This window comes from Pieris napi, chromosome 12 (genome assembly GCF_905475465.1).
Source record: "Pieris napi chromosome 12, ilPieNapi1.2, whole genome shotgun sequence".
NCBI classification, from domain to species: domain Eukaryota; kingdom Metazoa; phylum Arthropoda; class Insecta; order Lepidoptera; family Pieridae; genus Pieris; species Pieris napi.
In genome coordinates, this window is record NC_062245.1 from 6,670,374 (window position 1) to 6,694,311 (window position 23,938).

At 32.2% G+C, this 23,938-nt stretch overlaps 1 protein-coding gene across 1 annotated transcript in view; it reads right to left on the reverse strand.

Moving 5' to 3' along the window:
• Positions 1 to 23,583, reverse strand: part of LOC125054588 (octopamine receptor beta-1R-like) — a 60,408-nt gene extending 36,825 nt beyond the window's left edge. Inside the window, exon 1 of the mRNA XM_047656567.1 lies at positions 23,467 to 23,583. The gene's annotated coding sequence lies outside the window, so the exon portion shown is untranslated. The remainder of the gene's footprint in view (positions 1 to 23,466) is intronic.
• Between the last annotated feature and the right edge of the window lie 355 nt (positions 23,584 to 23,938).

The following is a 23,938-nucleotide window of genomic DNA, read 5'->3' on the forward strand; positions in this document are numbered from 1 at the left end:
ATATATTAAGATTATTATTAACCACAGACGTCATAACAAACCGCCAAAAGTTCCGAATCTGTGACAATGTTTAGAGAATCGTAGGAGATGCGACCTAACTATGCAAAACAGCAATTTTAATTAAGAACATCTTTTGTAGTGTCGGAATTATAAATATTTAACTCTAGAGATTTCCCTGATATTGCAATGAGAAAATACAAATGTATATTTCTACAGTTGTTGTTATGAAGATGATATAAAGCTTCCATTAGTATGCAGTGTGGTGTAGTTTTTACGGCAGAGCTTTATCGGAAAGAACATTAGCTAGATTGACCTAATGGCCCTTCTATTGAAGCAACTTTTCATTTACAAAACTCACTTGGAGCAACACTGAACATAATGCAGTTTAATAGTACTATATGATTTAGATATTTAATTTGTGTGCTTTTAATATGCTGTATCTTTTAATATACCTACATAGTAGCCAATATTATTTGAATAAAGCTAGATGAAAGATATCAATAAAATATCTTCAATAGCCGTTCTCTGAAGGCGGCATAGAGAAGATTTAGAACGTTTAGATTTTTGTATTAAAAAAACGACGGGTTGCACTCCGGGAGTGCCGGCTGAAGTGAAAACTTGAATATTAACGTTGTGCATTTTTGGAATGGTTAGGGAATAATTTTGCTTTAATTATCAGTATAAAAGTACTATAATTTATGTGGTAGAATACAATATTTATTTATTGCGCTATCGTACACAAACATGACAATTTATATTACATTAAATACGCCGCGCCAGCTGTCTACTCTCCATCCATGTTTTTTATTCGCGTCTAACCAAATCGTTAATCGTTTTTAATAAGAAAGCTTTAGACGTTTCGCAAAATTAAACCTTGGTGAATTGACTTAAGGTCCAATTCCACGTGCATGAATGTATCTGAGGAAAGAGAAAAATGAATTAAAACCGTAACTATATAGCACGAAGATTCATAATCCTTTAAAAAAACATCCGTCTTACGAATTTGTCCTGACGCGAGTTTAACATTTTTTACCCATTCCAAAAAAAGTGTACAACGCCGCTAAAGAAGTTTTCACTTCCTTTTTTCTAACTCAGACTAAAAAGCTAAGAATAATATATATAAAAATGCGCCGGTTCATGCTCGATAATGTGATGTTATCGCGTCTTACATAAGTTTTATCGTCAGTATAAGTTGATGGTTGTGCAGGTGTATCAAGCAAGTGAACTGTATCACTGGTGAAACGTGTGGGGACTAGCCGTAACAGCACGCCGCGCTGGTTGTAATAGCGGGAAGGCTGGATTGTCCTTACATGGGTTATTGCAATGGAGTGCATGTGCCTGCACGGTAAAAAAATGTTACGGTAATGTGTGCGGGGGTAAATTTATAATTTATTTAGATTTTTATGATTAAATATACCTTAAAGCTTACATCTTATATATAAAATTCTCGTGTCACAATGTAAGTTACCATACTCTTCCTAAACGGCTTGACCGATTTTTATCAAATTTTATATGCATATTCAGTAGGTCTGAGAATCGGCTACTATCTATTTTTCATTAAGTGATAAGGGTTGTCCACTCCTAAATTTTTATTTTTTTATGATACAGTATACAAAAATACATACTACCCTTAATTTTCACCCCTCTACGATCAACCCTTATCTTTTATTTGTTAACTAAAATCTTATGACTTAGGAGGTTTATATAGAGAACAATTCACAGAAAACCCTAAAAAGTTTTCATTCCAGAAAACCGAACAAATGTTCCATATTGGTATGCAGCTACTCAAAAGTGGGCCAAGTCAAAAAAAACATATTAAGGCGAAACGAAGTTCGCGGGGGCAGCTAGTACTAATATAATATTTAGGACAATATTGTAACTAACACAATTATAAACATATGGACATATGATGCTTAAATTATAATAATTATTATTAATAAATGCTAAAGAAGGACTGAAAGCAGGATATTTAATATTCACAACACCAATTTAATTTTAAAACTTTTTTAGCTTAAATTCTAATATATGGAATTAAAAAAAATGAGAAAGTATGAATCACCGTTTGAAAAAACAAACAATATCTTTATTATGTTTATTATTAATATATAAAGCCTTTTAAAAGAACTCGGTTGATCAAATACACGGTAATGATAGTAAAATAATAAATATAGTGCATATTTATTTAAATCATTCACCACAAACTTGAAAACATGGTTGCATCCGATATTTATTCAACAAATTATTCAATAGCAAATATTTTTGTATTGAATTTGCATCAGTAAACATAAAATATGATCTAGACTGAATAATAAACGTTTCGTTCGCGTCATTGAATAAGATTTCCGATGGGATAAAGGTCCCTTCTTAATGACTTTTAGATTATCTTATATTATTCCGTCTTCAAGCCATTTCAATTCTATTGCTTTCATTACGTTATCGTGATTGCAAATGTAAAATTGCGAGTTTTGCTTGAACTTTACAAAGCTACAGTAAACTAAGCACCTAAATCATTATAATAATAATAATTAAAATAGATAAATAGACAATTAAAACAAATTTAAAATGTTTGGTCACTGTTGCAGTGTACCTTTAACGCCGGCAGCATTTCGTTGCTGTATTTCGATACCTATTCGTTGAGCGAGGAAAGCACCAGTTCTGGGGTTACCGGTACTTTCTACATACTAGGCGCTTATCAAACCTTTAATTAGCTCGTGTGCACTTGAAACCCTCATCCCAAGACCACGGAAATCAAAAGTACACTGCCACAGGACCAAACTTTTTAAATTTGCTTTAATTTTTTTAAAATAAATTTTTATTAATATTACTATGTAGGTTAAGATGGCTAAATACCTTATTTTTGTGTATATATCAGGAGATTGGGATACGTTTTTGTTACGTAAACTATTTTGGGTAGTAAATTAATTATAATTATCATTATTATTGGTTAAAACCTCGCTTAAAGTTGATAAATAGAAGAAGGCAATATAAGTTTCTCGAAGTCCTCGAACAAGGCAGACACATTTTCATTATACCATATTTTGATAGCTGATTACAAACAAAATTTGACAGCTTTTAAACCTAAATTAACTTTGTTGTTCGTTTGAAAAACGGAAATTGATTTCGATAATGGATGTCATTATCTTGATATTTATCTTTAAACTATTTTAATTACGAAATTACAGTAACCTTTTTTTTTAGTGTGTTTGAGGGATTAAGGGACATCACCCTTAATCTTTGTTAAAAATGCACTTACAGAAGTAGCTTTCGAGTCAACAACAAAAACATTGATATATATTTCCTGATCAAAACACGTTCTTTGTTAGACAGGCCCACTTCCCTTTGGACCCTTCAATCTTCATTTTTACGTAAGCTCCTCCGTAATTACTTTTTTATCACGAATTACAAATGACCTGAAACGTCTCTTCGTAAAAGGAAACGATATTTTTATCCGCAGTTAGTATATCCTACTAATAAGATTATTAACATAGACTAACATACAGTTATATTTTTCACTCTCGCTATCTACCAATATACATATTATGTTTATGTAGCACACACATTGTTGAGGAAGCACAGACCGCTTCCATACAATAGTTATCTTTCTAGTAAAACGAGAAAAGATATAGTTGATATTTTTTATTTTAAAACTACCTTTGCTACACAATTTGAAATGCAATAATTTCGTATAATAAGTGAATATAATTCATAATATTTACCCGCTTAATCTTCGTGGCTTAAAAATTATACCAATGCAAATACAATACAAATTATACCAAAACTTTATAGGATGGATATAAGTGGAGGATTTAATGGCTGTTATTATTAAACATTACACATTCACACACCGTCGTTATAACCATAGGTTATATAATGTTAAAAATAAAATATTACCTTTAACAGCAATTCAGCGCTATGCCAAACTCTGAATCAGCCCTAATCAAGATTAAAATGGCTGCCAAGATTCAGTGAATTTCTGTCGTTTGCAATTCTAGTTTGGAAGTTTTAACTCTGAAAGAATTTCCCTTTGAAAGGACCTTATGAAGTTGTGTTTCTTCATTCAGATAAACGAAAAGGGAGTCTGTCATTCTTCCACTTAATTGGCTTCAAACCAAACGAAAAAAATAAAATATATTACGTAAACATTAAATGATACACGTTTACATATTTGCCGTATAAGCTTTACTTTCATGTCGACCTTTTTTCTACAGGAAATTGTAAAAGAGATTAATTCTACATGTTAATACAGAATTTTATCAATAACCTCATCTGCAATAAACACGTTTTGTTATTGATATTTTTATATACCATAGCTATCAAAACTTCATGAAATATATCGTGAAAGTGAAATAATTTATGATTAACTGGTATTATATGAACATAGTCGTGAACATGCATATGCTTATGCAGTATATGTTATACAAGAAGCATTAGTTTCAACATTTTAATATCATCAATAACCTCATCTGCAATGCACACGTTTTTGTTATTATTATTTACGAGTAAATAATATCAAAAGAGCAGTGTTGGCCTAGTGGCTTCAGCGTGCGACTCTCATACCTGAGGTCGTAGGTTCGATCCCCGGCTGTGCACCAATGGACTTTCTTTCTATGTGCACATTTAACATTTGCTCGAACGGTGAAGGAAAACATCGTGAGGAAACCCACTTGCCTATTAGATTAAAAATGATCATGAAACAGATTCAAAAATCTGAGGCCAAGACCTAAAGAGGTTGTAGCGCCACTGATTTATTTTTTATTATTTATATAATATCAAAACTTCATCAAATATATCGTGAAAGTGAAATGCTTTATAATTAACTGGTATTATATATAAAGAATCTTGAACATGAATATGCTTATGTAGTATATATGTCACCGTAAAATTGTAAACACCGTTAGATTGTAATATATCTCGCGAGATTGTAAACTGTCGAAAGATTGTGAACCTCAACGAACTGCTTACAATTTAAGGTATTATTATTCGGTAGTTATATGAAATTGTTGGGAAGTAAAATTAATCTGTAATTGACCAAAGAAGTTTGAATGATAACTAAGTGTAGTGCAATCTACCGAATAATAATAAGTTAAATTGTAAGCAGTACGCTGAGGTTCACAATCTTTCGACAGTTTATAATCTCGCGAGATAGATTACAATCTAACGGTGTTTACAATTTTACGTTAACATATACATCATACAAGATTCATATTAATTTGTTAAAAAACAGTCACGCTACAACCTCTTGGTCGCACATGTCTGTATCTGTTTCGTGATAATTTTATTTCCTTAAGGGCCAAGTAGGGCCTGACACGCGCTGTCGTTTTTTAGATCTAAGGCAATTCGGTTACCTTATTGTGTTTTTGTTCGTACAAGCGTGTGTTAATTAAGCACATAGAAAGAAAACTCCATTGGTGCACAGCCGTGATTCAAACGGTTCTTACAGTTGAGAGATGTACGCTAAAGCCACTAGGCCAACACTGCACATATACACTACTTTGTAGCTTAATGATATTGTATTTTAAAACGATTAAACTTAGAAAGTAAGAACGTAAATAATATTGTTTCAACACGACGCGCAAAAGGGTAGCAAATGAACTAAAAAGTAAATTACGTACCGGAAACTGTATCGATTTGTTTTCAAAAGCAATACCAATCATGAATGAAAAATATAAATACTAACTTCTTAAGACAAGTAGTAAAAAAGCCTTAAGCCTACATAAATAATTTATATAATAGTATTAAAACATCTCCCGTAAATAAGTTATTACTTGACAACAAGATATTGCAGAGAATTTTAGAAAATAAAATTAATCTCCCACGCTTTTAGTTTTAAATATCACGAACCAACTCATTTATTAATATTTAAAATAAAGGCCTCATACAATTTAGGAATCTAAATACTTCAGCGATTTTGGTTACCGTAATTTAGAAATTCTGTTTTATTTTTATTAAGTGTACCTAATTCATCTTTTGAAGACATATAATTGAGTAAAATTTTAATTTAAACTTGTTAAAGAACTTTTGAAGATGTGCCTAAAAACAGCAATGCCCTCCTACTCAGCAATCAAAGGAGAATTTTTTAAACAAGTTCATATAGCTTCTCTTTTTATTATAAGGCAACGGATATACATACATATTATAGATAGATAGACATATAAATACATATTTAAACATCCAAGACCTAAGCACAACACCAAATGCTCATCACATCGATGTTCGTCTCAGCCGGGGATCGAACCCGGGACCCATGGATTCCCAGTCAGAGGTACTAACCACTAGACCAATGAGTCGTCAAAACTTAAAACTATTACTTATTACAAATTATAACTTACTTTCAAGCACAGACAAAATAAATTCTAATTATAGGCTACTACGATAAATAAATAAATTAAGTATTGATTAAACTAAACTTCCTAAACCGCACATATTTACTATTTATATAACTTTTCGTTTCGAATACTTTACGGCGGTCGTGGTTAGTGAGAGACTGAAATTAGTTTTATTAACTTTAAATTTATAGTATTCGCATGAAGCAGAGATAATATAGTATTGGATATATTTTTTATATGAAAGCATAAAGATTATATACGGTTGAATAAATATCGGTGCCTAGTAATAAAATTTGAGTTTTCTGAATGTCGTCGAAACACTCGGTACGATACGACAAGAGTTTTGCTGAACTAAGCGGTCTTAAAACTTATATAATTTAAGATCTAACACTTTAGTTAATTTTGGTTATTTTAATTAAAATTATGGTTACATAGTGATTATTTGTGATGGTTTTATGATTCACCTTGAAGCGACATTAATGGATTAACTAATTAAAAACAAGCTATTGAAAACTCTATAATGGGATAAATATCATAAATTTACTTTAATAATTTTACGTATACCCGCGTTAATGGAGTACCTAACAATATCAATATTGGAATGGAAAGGAATAAATGGGACACGGAAGCGATAATTTCAGAGTGTGTCTAAAACGTTTCGCCTAATACATACATACTGTATATTGGAATATATGAGACCACTTCGTAACCATTTGACTCCTTAATCATCATCGTTCTAATCCCGAATATTATGTGTTGAAATAAAGAGCGATTTTTGTTTGATTTTCACTTTTAATTTATTACCACAGCACATTATGAGACCTCTTGTCATACTTGTAACCATTCATTATTTATCGATCAATCTGAAACTATTAAAAAAATTGAAATATTCGTTATTAAACTATTGATGAACTAAAAGATATATTAAGCTTTTGTGTTTTACTAATTCTTATTTAGCTTCTTAAATTTATCAGCTAATTTCTGAATACTTTAAAAATCAACTACCGGCTGATATACAAAAATAACTGTATACTTATTGTATAATACACTCTAATATCCATTTTCAAAAAGGAAACCTACACGAAAAGTTGGCTTATACTTTATTTTTATTAACAAAAAGGATTTTTTCTCCTGATTGTATGTGATCAGGTACAGTATTGTAGGGTATATATATATTTTTATGAATATTATAATAGAGAGAGCAACATTAGCTTTGTACGCAACACTGACATCACTCGATTGACAACTACGGATTCTACTTGCGGTCGTACCGTGAAATAAAAACATGAGAAAAAAATTGTCTTGTTGGCGATCCAATACCCAAACACACACGTTTTTGAGAATAGTAGAAGCCAGATTTACTTGCCTGCTTAATGCAGCAATGAAGCACTACCTAGAAATAAGGTTTTGATGTCCCAATTTATTGAGTAGAGGGCTTTATTTATAACTTAACATATAAGACTAACAATTTAAACTTTTCACATCATAGTATTGTATATACTAATAAAACCTCTTTAAGTTTATGATAATCCAGGCTGTAAACGCAGGGTATGACATCGTAAAGCTACGCTGCGACATAAACACTTGATTTACTGCTCAAACTTAGGCGAAATGCTGATCCGAAGTAAATTAAATTTTCATATGACTTTGTCTTTAGATTTAGTTCAGGGCTTCACGTGATTCACTTTAGCGCCTCAATGGTGTAACTATTGATTTTTCTATTAATTTTACATTGTTAAATGTGAACTTTGTAGTTTACAAAATTACTCGACTTTGAATTTATAAACTTTGAAATTTTTAAGAAACTTAATTGCTTTTTAGTATTTAGTCAATAAATAAAGATAGATGATATACTTTGTACTATATGGATAAAATCACATACGTAAGCAAACTTCAATCTCTCTATCAAATCCTGATAATCGTAATTTATTGTCTTCCTCTTACTTTGCATGTTGTATTTTAATATTGATTTGCATATTCAAAATTTTCTGATCTGTACTGTTCTGAACTGTACAGTTTAGTTTTTAAACTGGTGGCCAGAATTATATCGCTTATCGCAATGAAAGTTATTTTTGAGTAATTATTCATTATCATATTACATAGGCAGTTTTTTTTAACTTATTACTGGTTCCCAAGGCCGGATTTAGGGGAGGGCAACACTAGTAACTTTTCTTTTGATATAATATTTTTATGTGTTTGTTAAATACTACTTGTTTCACAATAAATTATTGATTGAAAAACTCGACTGAAAAAGTTTTTCATTTTATTTGGAAAATAATTTAGGGCCAGTGGGTATTTTTTTCTTTGCTGCCCCGAGGCCTCCAGACCTCTAAATCCGCTGCTGCTGGTTCCTATAGGCCTGATCGATCCATAATGTATACTTAAAATTCTAATTGCATAAATAATTCAGTCTTTAATAATTTTTTGCCAGTCGCAAAATACTTGTCTTTTATATTATTAAATATTTTAATAAAGGTTTATCATGTGAGAATAAATTAAATTTCTATCATTAAAAGTTTTTGAATATCTAAAATAGATTACTTTTGAAATATTGGCATTTTAATATGAGTTTCAAATGATGACTGTTCAACCTATTTTATTTACGTAGGATGGTAGACGCAAACAAATATTTATTACCAACTTTTTAAAATATATAAGAGGTATTATACGATATTGAACAGTGTTGGCCTAGTGGCTTCAGCGTGCGACTCTCATCCCGGTCGTTGGTTTGATCCCCGGTTGTGCACCAATGAACTTTCTTTCAACATCGTGATGAAACCGGCTTGCCTTTAGACTCAAAAGGTCGACGGCGTGTGTCAGGCACAGGAGGCTGATCACCTACTTGAATATTACATCGACAAATGATCATGAAACAGATACATAAATCTGAGGCCCAGACCTAAAATAAGTTTATGGCGTCGCTGACTTTGATTTTCTGATTATACAATAAAGTAAATCTGAAGATCGTGAAACCATCTTTGACAGTCCCATCCCGTGGACAGTCCTAAAAAGCTGACAACATTCGCAAGCCTGCAATTCCAGGCATTGTTGAATAATTAAATGCATTCACCTTGTGTAATTGGTGCTCTTTTTTTACCTTTCTGTCCCATTGCTTTGGAAATAATTGGTATTAAATCTATAGTACATTGCCTAGTCTAAGTCTCATCTATCCTACCAAGCCAAAAAAATTTATTACGCAAGAGAATTGTATCCAGGACCACCCAACTTACCTAAGCCAGTAAAGTGGATGCGAACAAGGAAGATAGATATATGCCATTAATAACGTAATTTAAACTCCTGTTACAAAACATTAAAGGATGCAAAGCTGATTTTTCCGACATCATTATAAAGTTCGATAATACTTTGGCAACTGCAGGGTATATAAAATCAGATAATTTCGTTTCTAAAGAATGTTTCAAAGTATGCGAATTTTTCATCGGCTTGTTATTTCATTGTAAAGTTGCTGTTGAGTTGTTATACCAATATAGATAGTAAATGCTTGCACAAACTAAGACGCATTATTTTTACGTATACAGTGAAAAGGATAGAATAATATATTCATGTGAGTTGTTAATAACATATGGCCAATTGTTCTGTACGGTTGTGAAGCTTGGACAATAGAAGATACCCGCCGGCGCTTAGACGCACTTTTGAGTTATCGTCGAATGCTTCGTATAGAATCCAGATGGTCTCTAAAGGTGGGAACTGACCAAAGTTACAATGTGTAATGTAGCATTCGCATCGAGCGTGTAACGCATCGAGCATGTAAAGGTGGGAACTGACCAACGTTACGAGGTGTAATGTAACATGTAATGTAATGTTACACAGCGAGCATTCGTGCAGTCAGTACGTCGTGTTACGGGGAAACACGACGTAACACGACGTACTGACTGCACGAATGCTCGCTGTGTAACATTACATTACATGTTACATTACACCTCGTAACGTTGGTCAGTTCCCACCTTTACGCTGTGTTCTAAAATCGGCGTAACATGCTCGTCAAAACTCTGTGCTCCGCTTTCGCCGCCAGTGTTCACGAGATGTGATAGATTATCACTTGATATCTTTCATTCTATTTAATTATTGTTTCATCCAAATTAAGAAGAAGAAAAAATGTTACTGGACATAAAACTTATTTAAAAACACAGGCGTATGAGGTGGTTTGTCGATTGCAATATTAAAAACCAAATGATTACTGGACAGTATAAAAACTTTGTACGCAGATCTCGATTTTGAAGAACTGTTGAATTTAATTGGACCAAAAGTACTTAAAAAAGACACAATTTATAGGAAATCATGATCATGATCACTCGCGACGTGCGACGCGTAATTACTGAACCGCGTAACAGTCAAAGGATTCGCCAAAAAACCGACAGCCGGGTGGAGCACTCAAAGCGAGCAACGGCTCGTTGCTCGCTGGTTTCCCCGTATCACGACGTACTGACTGCACGAATGCTCGTTGTGTAACATTACATTACATGTTACAGTACACCTCGTAACGTTGGTCAGTTCCCACCTTAATGAGAAAGTTCTTAATCGAGTTTCAATGTCGAAAAAACTTATGGAGAACATTAAACAACGGGAAGTTGCGTACCTGAGCCACGTGTTGCCAGCCAGCTACCAGCTCTTTCAATTAATTATAATGGGTACAATCCAGGGTATACGGCGTGTTGGTAGAAGGAAATTATGGTCAAATCATGGGACAATCATCATCAAAAAAAAACCTCCAGTAATGGAGAGGCACCAGAAAAAGAAGAAGAGTTGTTAATTATTCTTAATAAGCTTCCATAGGTCTTGTAAAATATGCTCAGTGTCTGAAATGTCGGTATTATCATTTCGATTAGATTTGCAAATAGCCGGAAATAAGTTAACTGTATACGACAATTAAAGACCAGACCGCTATAGAAGAAAACTAGTTTCACTAAAACGTTTAGCCAAAGATATCATAGCCTGATTACTAAAAGCAAAGAAATTCATTTGTCATATAATTTAAAGCATATAATTCAGAACATGAAATCTTTATTGCAAAGTGAATAAAAATAACATGTTCTAATAAGAAAATTTATTTGCCGTTCCTTAGAAAGGCTTTATACTAAAGGCTTACTGAGACGAAAATAAACTAGGGTCTGTCAATCGATACAACTCTTTGATAAACCACACACCTGGAGTCAACCCTTCAATTACTTCGGACCCTACGATGTGGAATAAACGTAACGTAAACGTTATTTATGTGAACCTAGCGTGAGTTTTGAATTCACGATTCTGCATGTAAACATCGAGACTACACCTTTGTACTTTAGTAACACATAATTTTTTTTATTTTTTACACGGTTAATGACCATGTGTCAATGATCAAAGTCAAAGATCATCAATAAAGCTGCATATTGGTTACAAGTATAAATAATACAAACTCGTAACCCTGACAGGGCCAGGTTTCATAAATTATATTTAAAATCAAAATAAATAATCATTAATACATTATAATTTTTTTTTCTTCTATAAAACAGGACGCAAACGTGCAGGATGCTCATCTGATGTTACATTCATCAAGATATTTAATTTTTTTTAGCAGATTGCAACCCAATCATGTCACGTGTTGTATCAGTAGATAGCAGCCATAAATATATGTTTAAAAAAAAAAAGGGTAACGAATAGGCGTCAAAGATCATGCTTGGCGCTGGGTTATATAAACAAGGATAATTAATGAAAGGAAACCTGGCTGCGTGGGTAATGGTATATGTAGTTGATTATATATTATGCGACGATAAATAGGCAACGTATATATTATAGATGCCCAAAGTATTTATATATAATATAATTCGATATTCCCTAAGTAAGTGTTTTGGTATCAGATCGTTGGAGACAAATTCCAGAAAATATTAAATATTTTAATATTAAAATTAATTTATAATAAAAATCCAATTACTCTTCCAATTTTATATATGATTGAGTTCATGATGTTTTTTCATATATCACTTATTATGAAATCTGTCAATTAAATATTTATGAAGCTAAAACCGCGATACAATTTGTAATATGTTCTATGTTCTAATATAATTGATGTGTATGTGTGTAAAATTTGTGATGTCATATTTTCTTGTATCATTTTATGCATACACGTTGTTTAAGAATTTATAAATAAATTACCAACATAATCTTAATCTTATATAATTAAAATAATACGATATAGAGAAATAAAACAAAAAATAAATAAGAAGTGGTCCCTGTGGCTTTAAGCACTCTTAATGGTTTAAGTACTTCCTTATTCATTGAACGAGGAAAGCACCATCTTTACACCGAATTGTATACATAAACATATATGCTAACGAAAAATATAGTACTTACATATTCATCAGACAATTTTTTTATTAATATTCACAGAAATTAAAAAAGTTGTATCATCCTTACGCCCTTACATTCCATTTCTAATCCTTTCATCTTTTAGTTTTAATTAAAATCATATTAAATAAAATAGGCATTCAGCATTTAATTTCATGTATTATTTTATAATTACAATACCACATTATAAATAGTTTTAGTACTAGGGTATATTATCAATCGCATTCAATTAACTCTATAAATAAAAATTACTTCACTCAGCGTGGGTGAGGGTTTCAATTGAAATCAACACCCGGTCTGTAGAATCAATGAGTTCATTCAGTTGTGCCCTGGAGTTTTTACATAGATATGAAATAGAAATATTCATTGAAAAAACAATTTGAAATATATTTGAAAAATATTTTCAGTTTGCAGTTTCTGGCATATTTTGGTTTTCTATAACCAATTGTGTTTTACTATCGCATTCCGAATAATTAATAACAATTTTCCATTTTCCGTATTCATTAAATACTAGCAGGGTCCCGCGGTTGCACTAGCATTAAAATAAGACACCTGCACGCATGGTATTAGACGAATATTTTGTTGTAGAGTAGTTTGATGACATCTCCTAAGATATTCATGAAAATCAAATGATATTAAGTGAAATTTTCATCAAAAAGCATTATGTGAAACCTAAATTATAACCCTTGCAAATAATGCATTATTTTTTACCAATTTAAAGGTAAGGCAATCTTACAATGTTGACCTAAGAATAGTGTCGCAAACTTGATAATTGGAACATTTCTGTCATACATAGATTTAGCGTAACTTAAATCATGTATGAAGCGCACGCAACGGATGCTCTCAACAAGATAGGTAAATTGTTTCCCATTCTTGCAACATTTATCATTGAACCTCCGCTCCTAATTGTAGTAGCGTAATATTATGTGCCAATATTTCTCACTGAATACTTAGCATGATATTGGTGAATGATTACTTAGTTAAGGAAAATTAATTCTAGTTTAAATATTTTATATATAGGCAAGCAGGTTAATAAGCCGTCCATGCCATGCACACGTGGAATCACGGTTTCTTCACGATGTTCTCCTTCATTATACGAGGCTTGGAAAACGCACTATTTATGTTGATAACAGGACAGCCTTGCGATTCTGTAACTCACTTTTCAAACTCGCACAGCGGTTTTCGCAGCGGCGCAGTCATTTTACGATTTGGCATTCTGATAAGGAGGGAGCTGGTAGTTTATTGTTTAAAAACTGCGAAAACCGCTGTGCGAGTTCGAAAAGTGAGTTACAGAATCGCAAGGCTGGGCTAACACTGCGTTACTTATTACGAACAACAGTGACTTATAGAAAAATAAAGAAATATAACTACTTTGATATATTTTTATCAATAGACATCCTGTTGACACTAGAATAGCGGTACAAGAGAACTAGAATTAAAAGCCTATATACTACACAGCGACGTAATTTATAGACATTTTTTAAAACAATTTAAAGTTTTTCGTAACATCTATAACTAATATTTGCGGTGAATCAATGTTAATTATAAAGACATGATTGTTATAATAGACTAATTCATTTCATTTTCCACGTAACTATTTTGTTATACTATATACGACGCGCACATAGATGATATTTGTTAAATGATAATATTTTGTTTTAACAGATGACTGCGCCACAAATTTTCTGTACTAAGATCTAAGTGATTAAAATTATCTATGTTTGACATGAATTAGTAATTATATAGTATTGTCTCTTTGGCAGACAATTATTCATGTGTATTAACTGAGTTCATAACATGATTCAAATAGCAATTTGAATTCACTTTGTGTTCTAGAATTGGCAGAAATTCAACACTAATTGGTAGTAATTAGACACATATTATGGGGCATACAATTACGTTTTCTATAGCAATATGTTAGATATGTTTCTCGAATCTGCCTGCATAATATTAGCTTATGACCTTTTCCAACTGAGGAGCAGTGTTGTCCTTGTAGTGGCTTATTTGAACGACTTATTTTTTATTTTTTTATGGCTCTGGCACGGTTTGTGCATTAGCCAGCGTCTAGTATAAGATGTTTTTTTTATAATTCGCACTTGTAATTTTGCCATCCTGGGCCTAGAACGTATTGCTACGTTCTAAACCTTCACAGTCTCCTTTCTTAGGTAGCATACTCACTGCTTGCCTTATAAATTCGACCGTGCCCTCCATGTACGGTTTAAGCACTCGCCCGGTACCGCACAACCCTCCCAAAGGTCGAGAACAAATTTAAATTAAATTAAAACTTGCCCTCGAACCGGGAATCGAACCCGGTACCCCTCACCTAGCTGCCACTTAATATTATGACTGCTAGGCTATGAGGCCCCTAATTTGTACGACTTATATCCCTTAGGAAGTTTCCCGTAGGTTCGATCTCCGGCTGTGCACCAATGGCATATTTGACTATGTACACATTTCGGATTCGCTCGTACGGTGAAGTAAAACATTGTGAGAAAACTGGTATTAGACCCAACGTCGACGGTGTATGTCGAAGGCGCAGAAGGCTGACGTTGCATATTCGATAAAACAAATGAAACACGGAACAGATACAGAAATCTGAAGTCCAGGCCTTAAAGGTTGTAGCGGCACTGTTTGTTTTTATTTTTCAACGCCTTCGTGCCTTAGTTGCCATTACCCAAATTGTGTTAATCTGAATACAGATTCGTAATTATTTCTATTTACGACAAAATTGTTTTAGTTTAGAACGACCAAAAGGCCTGCATAATAAAGATTGTTCCCTCATATTCATAAAATCTCAATCAAGGCAATTTCACCTTTTAATTACTTTTTCATTTCTTTCTATTAAATTGTGCTTGCGCAAAGAAATAGATTTTAATCACGTTTTGACTGAAAACCTTTTGGACCTTTTGTTAGACTGATTATTTTATTTTATTTTTTATTTATTGACACTTCGTTGCATATACATTAATATAGTACAATTGACATAATTAAATAAAAAGGAGAGCAACTGGCGGCCTTATCGCTTTCGAGCGATCTCTTCCAGGCAACCACTGTGAGAAAAAAAAAGATTACATAAGAAAGGCAAGAAGTGCAAAAATACATGTATTACATTTAATTGTTTAGAAAAGGAAACTTATCAGGAACAAAAAACAAACTAAACTAATAAAGAATACATGAAAAAAATAATAATAATAATAATAAAAAGTGCACATGAATCATTTTTAATTCCTTAAATTAAGATCAGTCTCACGACAGTTGGTAGGTACCTATTATTAAAGTTAGGGATACGATATGGACAGGTAATGTTTGTAAAGAAGAAATTTAAAGGAAGATAGAGAAGGAGCTAAGCGAATAGGGACTGGAAGTGAGTTCCATAGCTTAACTACACTGAATTTCAAGGATATAGTTTTCGGAAGAGCGTAAGCTGATTGATTATGTTATTGTGAATAAGGAAATTAGATTATACCTCTATTAAGATGTAAAATAACACTTTGCGTAGTTAAAACCCACGTACGGAAGTCAGTGTATGAGCCTTAACGGCGCGGCAGTTACACGGTAATGGGTTTCCGCTGTTCGGAATCAATTCTGCTCGTGGCTTCGTGTCTTTTCAATCACTATTGCTCGTATTGTTCGATACTTGACTTTATCTGGCTAAAGTATGAGCTTAGATTATGTTACCCAGTTTGCTTTTCATTAAACAAGCGCGGATTTAGAGTCTCAAGCAGTAAGCATTCAAGATGAATTGAAGTCTATAGTTTTCAAAGTTATGCTGATGTTATAATTGTGCGGTGTCAAAACATAAAATTGTCTATACATATAGTTATAGGTATATAATAATTGTCTATTTTGGCTTGTGAGCTTATGCGACTAATATAGAACTTTAGCTACGTTACCAAAAACATTTTTTAAGGACTGGATCCGCGCTATTACTTTGATTATAGGTGTTTCTGTATATACTAATATACTGAAACGCCACTGATTTTTCTACTTTGTTGAATCAATGATAGCCAAAAGTCAAATGGCTTCAACAAAACAACAATTTTCGTCTAGGCTAGTGAGGATCGTCATCTATGAAACTTAAGAGTCGACGAAACGTGTAATGCACAGAAGGATGATCACCTAATTATCTATTGAGAGAGAAAATTATCAAAGAAAGAGATGAAATCGAAGCCTAAGACCCATACAGGGTTGTAGCGTCACTTGATTACTATTACGAAAGCATCAAGAAAATGTTTTGTTGCTTTAGGACTAAAAGTGCCAATATTCCGTACTAACATATAATATGTTTCCGATATATATATATATATATATATATATCGTCATGGTCGTAGAACAATGTCGGATTTGAAAAAAATCCAAAATCCACTTTTGATCATATTTGGATACTACATTGACTAAATATTACGGCTACGTTAAAAAAAAATACCATGTGTTTTAAATTGCAAATGAATCAGTCGGTAAAGTGACGGATTTGATAGAAGCTTTTGATTTTTCTAGAAAATTGTGTAATTTAATGTTATTATTTTTATTTTGTTTCAAAACAACCCTTTTGTTTGCTTGTATGCCAATATTTCATAATAACAGGATATGAATTAAAATAGTTATGACAAAAACTAACATGATTATATTATTTTAAAATGGCTGCCCTGTAAAGTTTACTGTTTGTTAGATCCGTCACTATTCTACGACTATGACGATATGTTACGGTACGCGTGCTTTAAAAATAAGTGCCTAACGACTTATTTTTAAAGTTACTCGAGAGTAATATGAATATTAGCTTTCGCCCGCAGCTTCACCCACGTGGTAAGATTTTTTGCAACCACTTCAACAATAATTAATATATTTCAGTCAGTTCATATAAAATGATAACGAATTATACGCCTAAAGCTTATTCAGGAATCATCATATTGGTGAAAACCGTAAAAAATGTTTATTTGAGTTTAGTATTTTCTTGAGTTTATCGCGTTCACACAGGCAGACAGACTCGAATTCAATTTTAAGCATGTAGTTACAGTAAGGCTTTTAGTTACAACAACAGAATCAAATACCTTGTCGAACCGTAGCAGTGCGTGGCATATAACCTCTCGTAGCTGTCGTAGAGAAGCTGACTCAGCGAATTATTAACAATATCATAGCATCGTAAGCTTGTACTAATGGTATTGCTTGTAATAGCAAAATCATGTTTGAGAGATTCACTTGGTATACATGAATTTAATATTAAGTACATATTGTCTCAAACAATGTCCTTACTCGCTTAAAATATATCTGCCCTTGAATCGTAACGTAAATGTAAACTAAACTTTATTTTTAACATATTTATAGTCGGGCTATCTAATCGAAGTCGAATAATATCTAATTACGCTTTTAGTTATACTCTACAAATCTCTTTCTCTTATTTGACTATCCATTCAGTCCTAAAGTGGTGTTTTATAAAGCAGTGAGTAAAAAACAGAACGAATAAAAAAACTAGTTTTTTTTTAATGTAGGCAAACGGGCAGGAGGCTCACCTGATGTTAAGTGATACCGCCGCCCATGGACACTCACAATGCCAGAAGGCTCGCAAGTGCGTTGCCGTCCTTTAAATGTAATGTAGTATTTCAAGATTATTTCTATTATCACGTCTCACATTGCAATAAAAGGTACAAGTTTGGCACTGGGTTAAATATATAACGAAACGTAATGATTGCTCATTTCTCTTGATTGTGATTGATCAAAAGCATCTCTAGTCCAATCACAGACACGCGAAAGGACCCCGATTGTTTCGTTCGTTTCGGTTTTAGTAGGAAACCGAAGTGTAGCCAACCAATATATTCCCTTTCATGTCAAAATTGCAAACAGGATTTAACTGTTGTTTGAACAGTGGCACTCAAAGCTACATGCACTATATTAAATACTACTTGGACTAAAACAGACTACCTAACAGCCGTTCACAACAGATCTAACCAAAAGCTAAAACTTTATGAAGCAGGATATACTTCTGCTGAGTTTTTGTAGCTAAGAATAACCACTCAAATATAATCTACTGAAAATAAAGGCAAAAGAGATCACAGAACTAAAACACTTGGCTGATATTTTTAATATTCCATGACGATATTTCAAACCTCTCTTGTTTTTTTAAGTATTCAGCTGAGCCTTCTTTAATTATAAACAAAACGATTTACAAACCCATTCACAAATTTTACAAAAACAACTAACACGGCACCTGTACTGAATTCTATTTTAAACATTATTTACAAACGGCTAAGGTGATAATTAAAAATAATTAAATAAATAATAATAGAAATAGGTGTAATTCCTAATTAAAAATATAGATAAATATACATGTTTACAGGCATGGTACGTTATAGACTTGTGCGACGCCATCTTGAGAATCGTTTCGGCGGGATATAAAATTGCAAATGTTTAATTTAAATATATATATATAAAACAAATAATCTGAAATTCAAATAGCTACAATATTAGGAAGGTATCACACATTGTATGAAGTTCTACATGTGTAAGTATATCACCGGTCAGTAGATGATTGATGTTCCAACCTCCAACAACTTCACTCGACTCCGAAGTGACCTTTTTGCAGTGATATATCACACCTTCAGCATAAGAACGTAAAGCGCTGAGTGTTCTAACATATTTTATATATAGTGGAAACAGTTAGTATACGTGTTATGAACGGAATTAAATATATACATAGTTATGTAATGTTACGAATGTGTGTATATTGCAAACTGTATATTCCCGTTCTATGAGACTAAGAACTGCATCGCTAGTTTCGGGTTTTACGGGTAGCATATAACAGTGTGATCTGTTTTACAAATTCTATAAGTATTTCTTGAGTCGTTTAAGTGTACTTAAACGACTCATTGGTCTAGTGGTTAGTACCCCTGACTGCGAATCCATGGGTCCCGGGTTCGATCCCCGGCTGAGACCAACATCGATGTGATGAGCATTTGGTGTTGTGCTTAGGTCTTGGGTGTTTAAATATGTATTTATATGTCTATCTATCTATATTATGTATTTATATTCGTTGCCTAGTACCCATAACACAAGCTTCACGAGCTTAGCATGGGACTAGGTCAATTGGTGTGAATTGTCTTTAAAAAAAAATGATTTTATACCAAGTTGCTTCAATTGAACCAACATTATTCAATATAAAGATGAATAGATGATCAAAATTAATAACTTACAGATAGAATTGAATGGATATCACTTTTTATTCTCTTTCTAAATTACTGCTAAATGGAAACGATAAAAACTTGATAACACTCTACTATTATAGTTTAAATAGATTTAAACGGGCCGCCCAAAACAAAAGGCATCGAAGCATCATTGCAGAGTCGAAAGAAACTTGAACAAAGGACCAAGACCGATGAGGCTGGGGTTCTACTGTATGCCCGATATGGGGCATAGGACTTTAAGTCAAATAGTTTTCAATGAAAGTGTTCTTATAGATGTGTAGTGAAATCCAAGAGAACCTTATTACAAAGTGAAGGTGTGGATTTTATATCCCATCACAATCAATTTAATGCTCTGTTTGTAGAACACGTGTAGGGTAAAAAGGTTTGGGCTTAGCGATAACGCCTTTTGTAAGCCTCACAGCCCGTTAAGGAAGTAGTAACGGTAATGGTTAAGGAAGGGATATGAGAAAAAACGAACCTAGTATGAAGACGTAACAAGCTCGTTCTGTATAAGGATAAAAGAATTAATCGATTTTGTGTCTACGATTACTAATCTCGAGTTAATGGAAATCTATTAATATAAAACAAGCGGTCAGATGTAATGTATTCACATCTAATCTTAAAAGTCAACCATTCTCGAAAAAAAAACAATCCAAGAATCCACTTAAACACACAAAAAATCATCAAAAATTGTCCAGCCGTTTATGGGGAGTTTAATTACAAACATATGTACAAAGGTTTTTTGTATACAAACAATTGTCTTAACATTATCAACGTAATTTGGAGAGTTTTCGCTTTTGCGCGTTCTGGCCAAAAATGTAATAATCATACTAATGTTAATCCTTTAAACTAGTATAATTTAAAAATTTAAAAGTAGTTTTAAAAGTTTTTTAATTATCTACTATTAAAGACAGCTTAATGAAGAACTCTGTTCCATTGTATAAGCCACAGGAAAAACATTTTAAATAATCAAATCGACGTACCAAAAGACGTTTACGGAAAAATCTTAATCCGAGTAAATATTTACTTTTATTAAGATAACATCCTCCAGTGAGATTATAATAAGCGATAAGCTGAAATGATAAGTTTTATAATATAGGTGATACAAATGTGACGTTTATTATGGCATGCCTAATGTTGCTAAGGGCAGATATTATCTGCATCTTATCATCTCTTCATTCTTCATTTATAATTTTTTAAGTAAATTCAGCACCAATTTCTTGGAAACAATACTAAAACCTCTATGTTATAAGTAACATCCCCTTTCAATAAGGGTGTTTTATAACTATGCAACTATATAATGTTGCACACTATTAAAAATAAAAAAAGCAAATAAGCTAAATTTCTTAAAACATGGCTTTTGTATTATAAATTCACTCTTGCACTTTCATACAATTCTTTTTTTACTATTTTCTTTAATCAGGGTAGCCTGGAGTTGTTTTTTTTAAATGTTAATATTATTATTTAATTCTCGTGCAATAAACTATAAATAAATACACATCCCTTGTTTTAATATTAAACATACTAATACTATATTAATAAAGAGCAGTGTTGGCCTAGTGGCTTCAGCGTGCGACTCTCATACCAAAGGTCGTAGGTTAGATCCCCGGCTGTGCACCAATGGACTTTCTTTCTATGTGTGCATTTAATATTTGCTCGAACGGCGAAGGAAAACATCGTGAGGAAACCGACATGTCTTACACTCAAAAAAGTCGACGGCGTGTGTCAGGCACTGGAGGCTGATCACCTACTTGTCTATTAGATTTAAAAAATGATCATGAAACAGATTTAGAAAACTGAGGCCAAGAATAAAAGAGGTTGTAGCGCCACTGATTTTTTTTTTATACTTATAGTAAACCTTTTTTCAAACATTTATTATCTGTGTGTCGGTGCTGACAAAGAGTAATATATAATATATATATGGAATAATTTAATCCTTGTTAAAATAGAAGTACAATTGTAATAAATCAAATTTGTAAACCTTCAGTTAGTCTTGAAATTCATACCGCGACGTTATACTTCAAAAATAAATACGTTTTCAAATAACTCTGTATAGTACGGGAGGTAGCAACGTTTTCGAGAAAGAATTTCAGGTCAGCTGATTTTGTGATATGTAGTATTTGAAACCTTAGTTAATATTAAAAGGTTTTTGCTGAAACAAAATCGCAGATTTGACTTTGCATAAGAATTTATAATAGGATAGATAGCTCTAGCTGCAATTCCGTTGCTAATTAATATCCAAAAAACAAAGTCAAGTAAAGAGATAGCTTCTATGACCGAAGATCTGTCTGTAAAGAATAAAAAGGCAATAAGGTATACACGATGCTTAAGTGAGTAGTAGATAGCTTTTAGAGATAACTTTATTCTAATACTCGTATCTTGCACAACGATGGAATATGTAAAAAAATAATTTAAAAACTTGTAGTAAGTATTACACTTATGGCAAAAAAAAGACAAATTTACACTAACCCTATGTCATATATGTATGTATATTTGACACATGTGAGTGATACTTAGCGCTAAGTCTCTCTTAATCTTACTGTAACAGCTGGTGACATTATTGGCTACAACTTATTATTTAACAATAATAACAAAATTTTATTGGATAATAATCCAATTTATTCCCTTAATATCTTAATGTCATTGCTTACCCTGTCAATGTATTTAATTTTTATAGCATTCTTTGTTCCAAATATACTTTTGGTTTATACATGATTGAATTACCTTTGTGACAGTTACAAGTTACAGGTATGCCTTAATTACGTTTAACTAAACCAAACTTTAAATTAGTTTGTAATTAGAATCAACGCATGAGCAAATGCGTGACATGTTGATTAACTCCTGGCCAATGAATAATAACGAGCAGTCTTTGTGTAGAAAAAAACCATCTACAAATCCATTTTGAAAATGGAATTCTGTGTAAGAGCCAAGAAATATTAGAAATATTTGCCAAAAAAGCCTTAAAAACGTTTTCTTTGTCTTTGAAATTCGGTAGTATCTGTAGTATAAAGTTTAGTTTTTAATGTAAGTTGTCATTATCATAATATTATATCAATATTGTTCAAAGCTTTTTTATTTAGTTTACGAAATAACGACAAAAGAAATTTCAGTTGAAAAAAAGGTTCTGTTTTAAATATATTAAACAGTAAATGTTTGTACGCAATAATGTCAAATGTACATATAGAATAACTATATAGACAAAAATCGAATAGTAAAAGAAAGTACTTCGGTCACAGGATGTCTTGTGTTCAATGTCATAAAATTCAATTCACACATTTTAATTTTTAATTTGTATTGTCATTTTCAATTGACAATACAATTTTAAATATTTACTAGTAAAGAAGATGTCAACGTGACGCTAAGAATTTTAATTCTTCGTATTGAAACAGTAGGTCGAATTACGTTTTTTTATAAATAAACGAACACAAAAGAAAAATTGCAGTCATAAGTATGCTACAAGTTGCTATTTCTCATAGCCTTGTACGTGGCTTTATGAAGTAATGAAAACGTTAAATAACTGCACTCAATCTTTTCAAAGATATTCAACCTTTTTAAACAAAAGAGTCGCGTTTGCTATAAAACAAAATAATCAATTAAAATTTACTAATAAATTAAAATGTACTTACGACAATATTTTCTAACAATTTCCCTCCAAAATTTCACTTCACCACTACACACAGTCCACGGATCAACACGTGTTTTTTCACAGATTAGTTTTATGAAGCGTGTGCTCCTTTCGCTAGTAAAATATAGACTGCGGCGAAACCCAGCGAAACATCAAGTGGAGCGCAGGGTCGCCCGGTGTACAGCTATGGTGCAATCAAGTTTATTCATTTTGGCGCTACGATTTTGATACCGGGAAGAAATTTTAATTTATTTTATTATTTCATATATTTCTTTTAACATTTGATACTTTGAGTTACAATCGTCATCATTTGCGTATATGGGATTCATTGTTATTGTTTAACAATTGAAATATTTAGGGAAAGATTTTTTTAAACGTGGAACATACAATTTATTTAATATATTCATATATTATGCTTATTGTATGGAACAATGGCATTTAAGCTTTTTTATCTTATTTATTTACTTATTAAA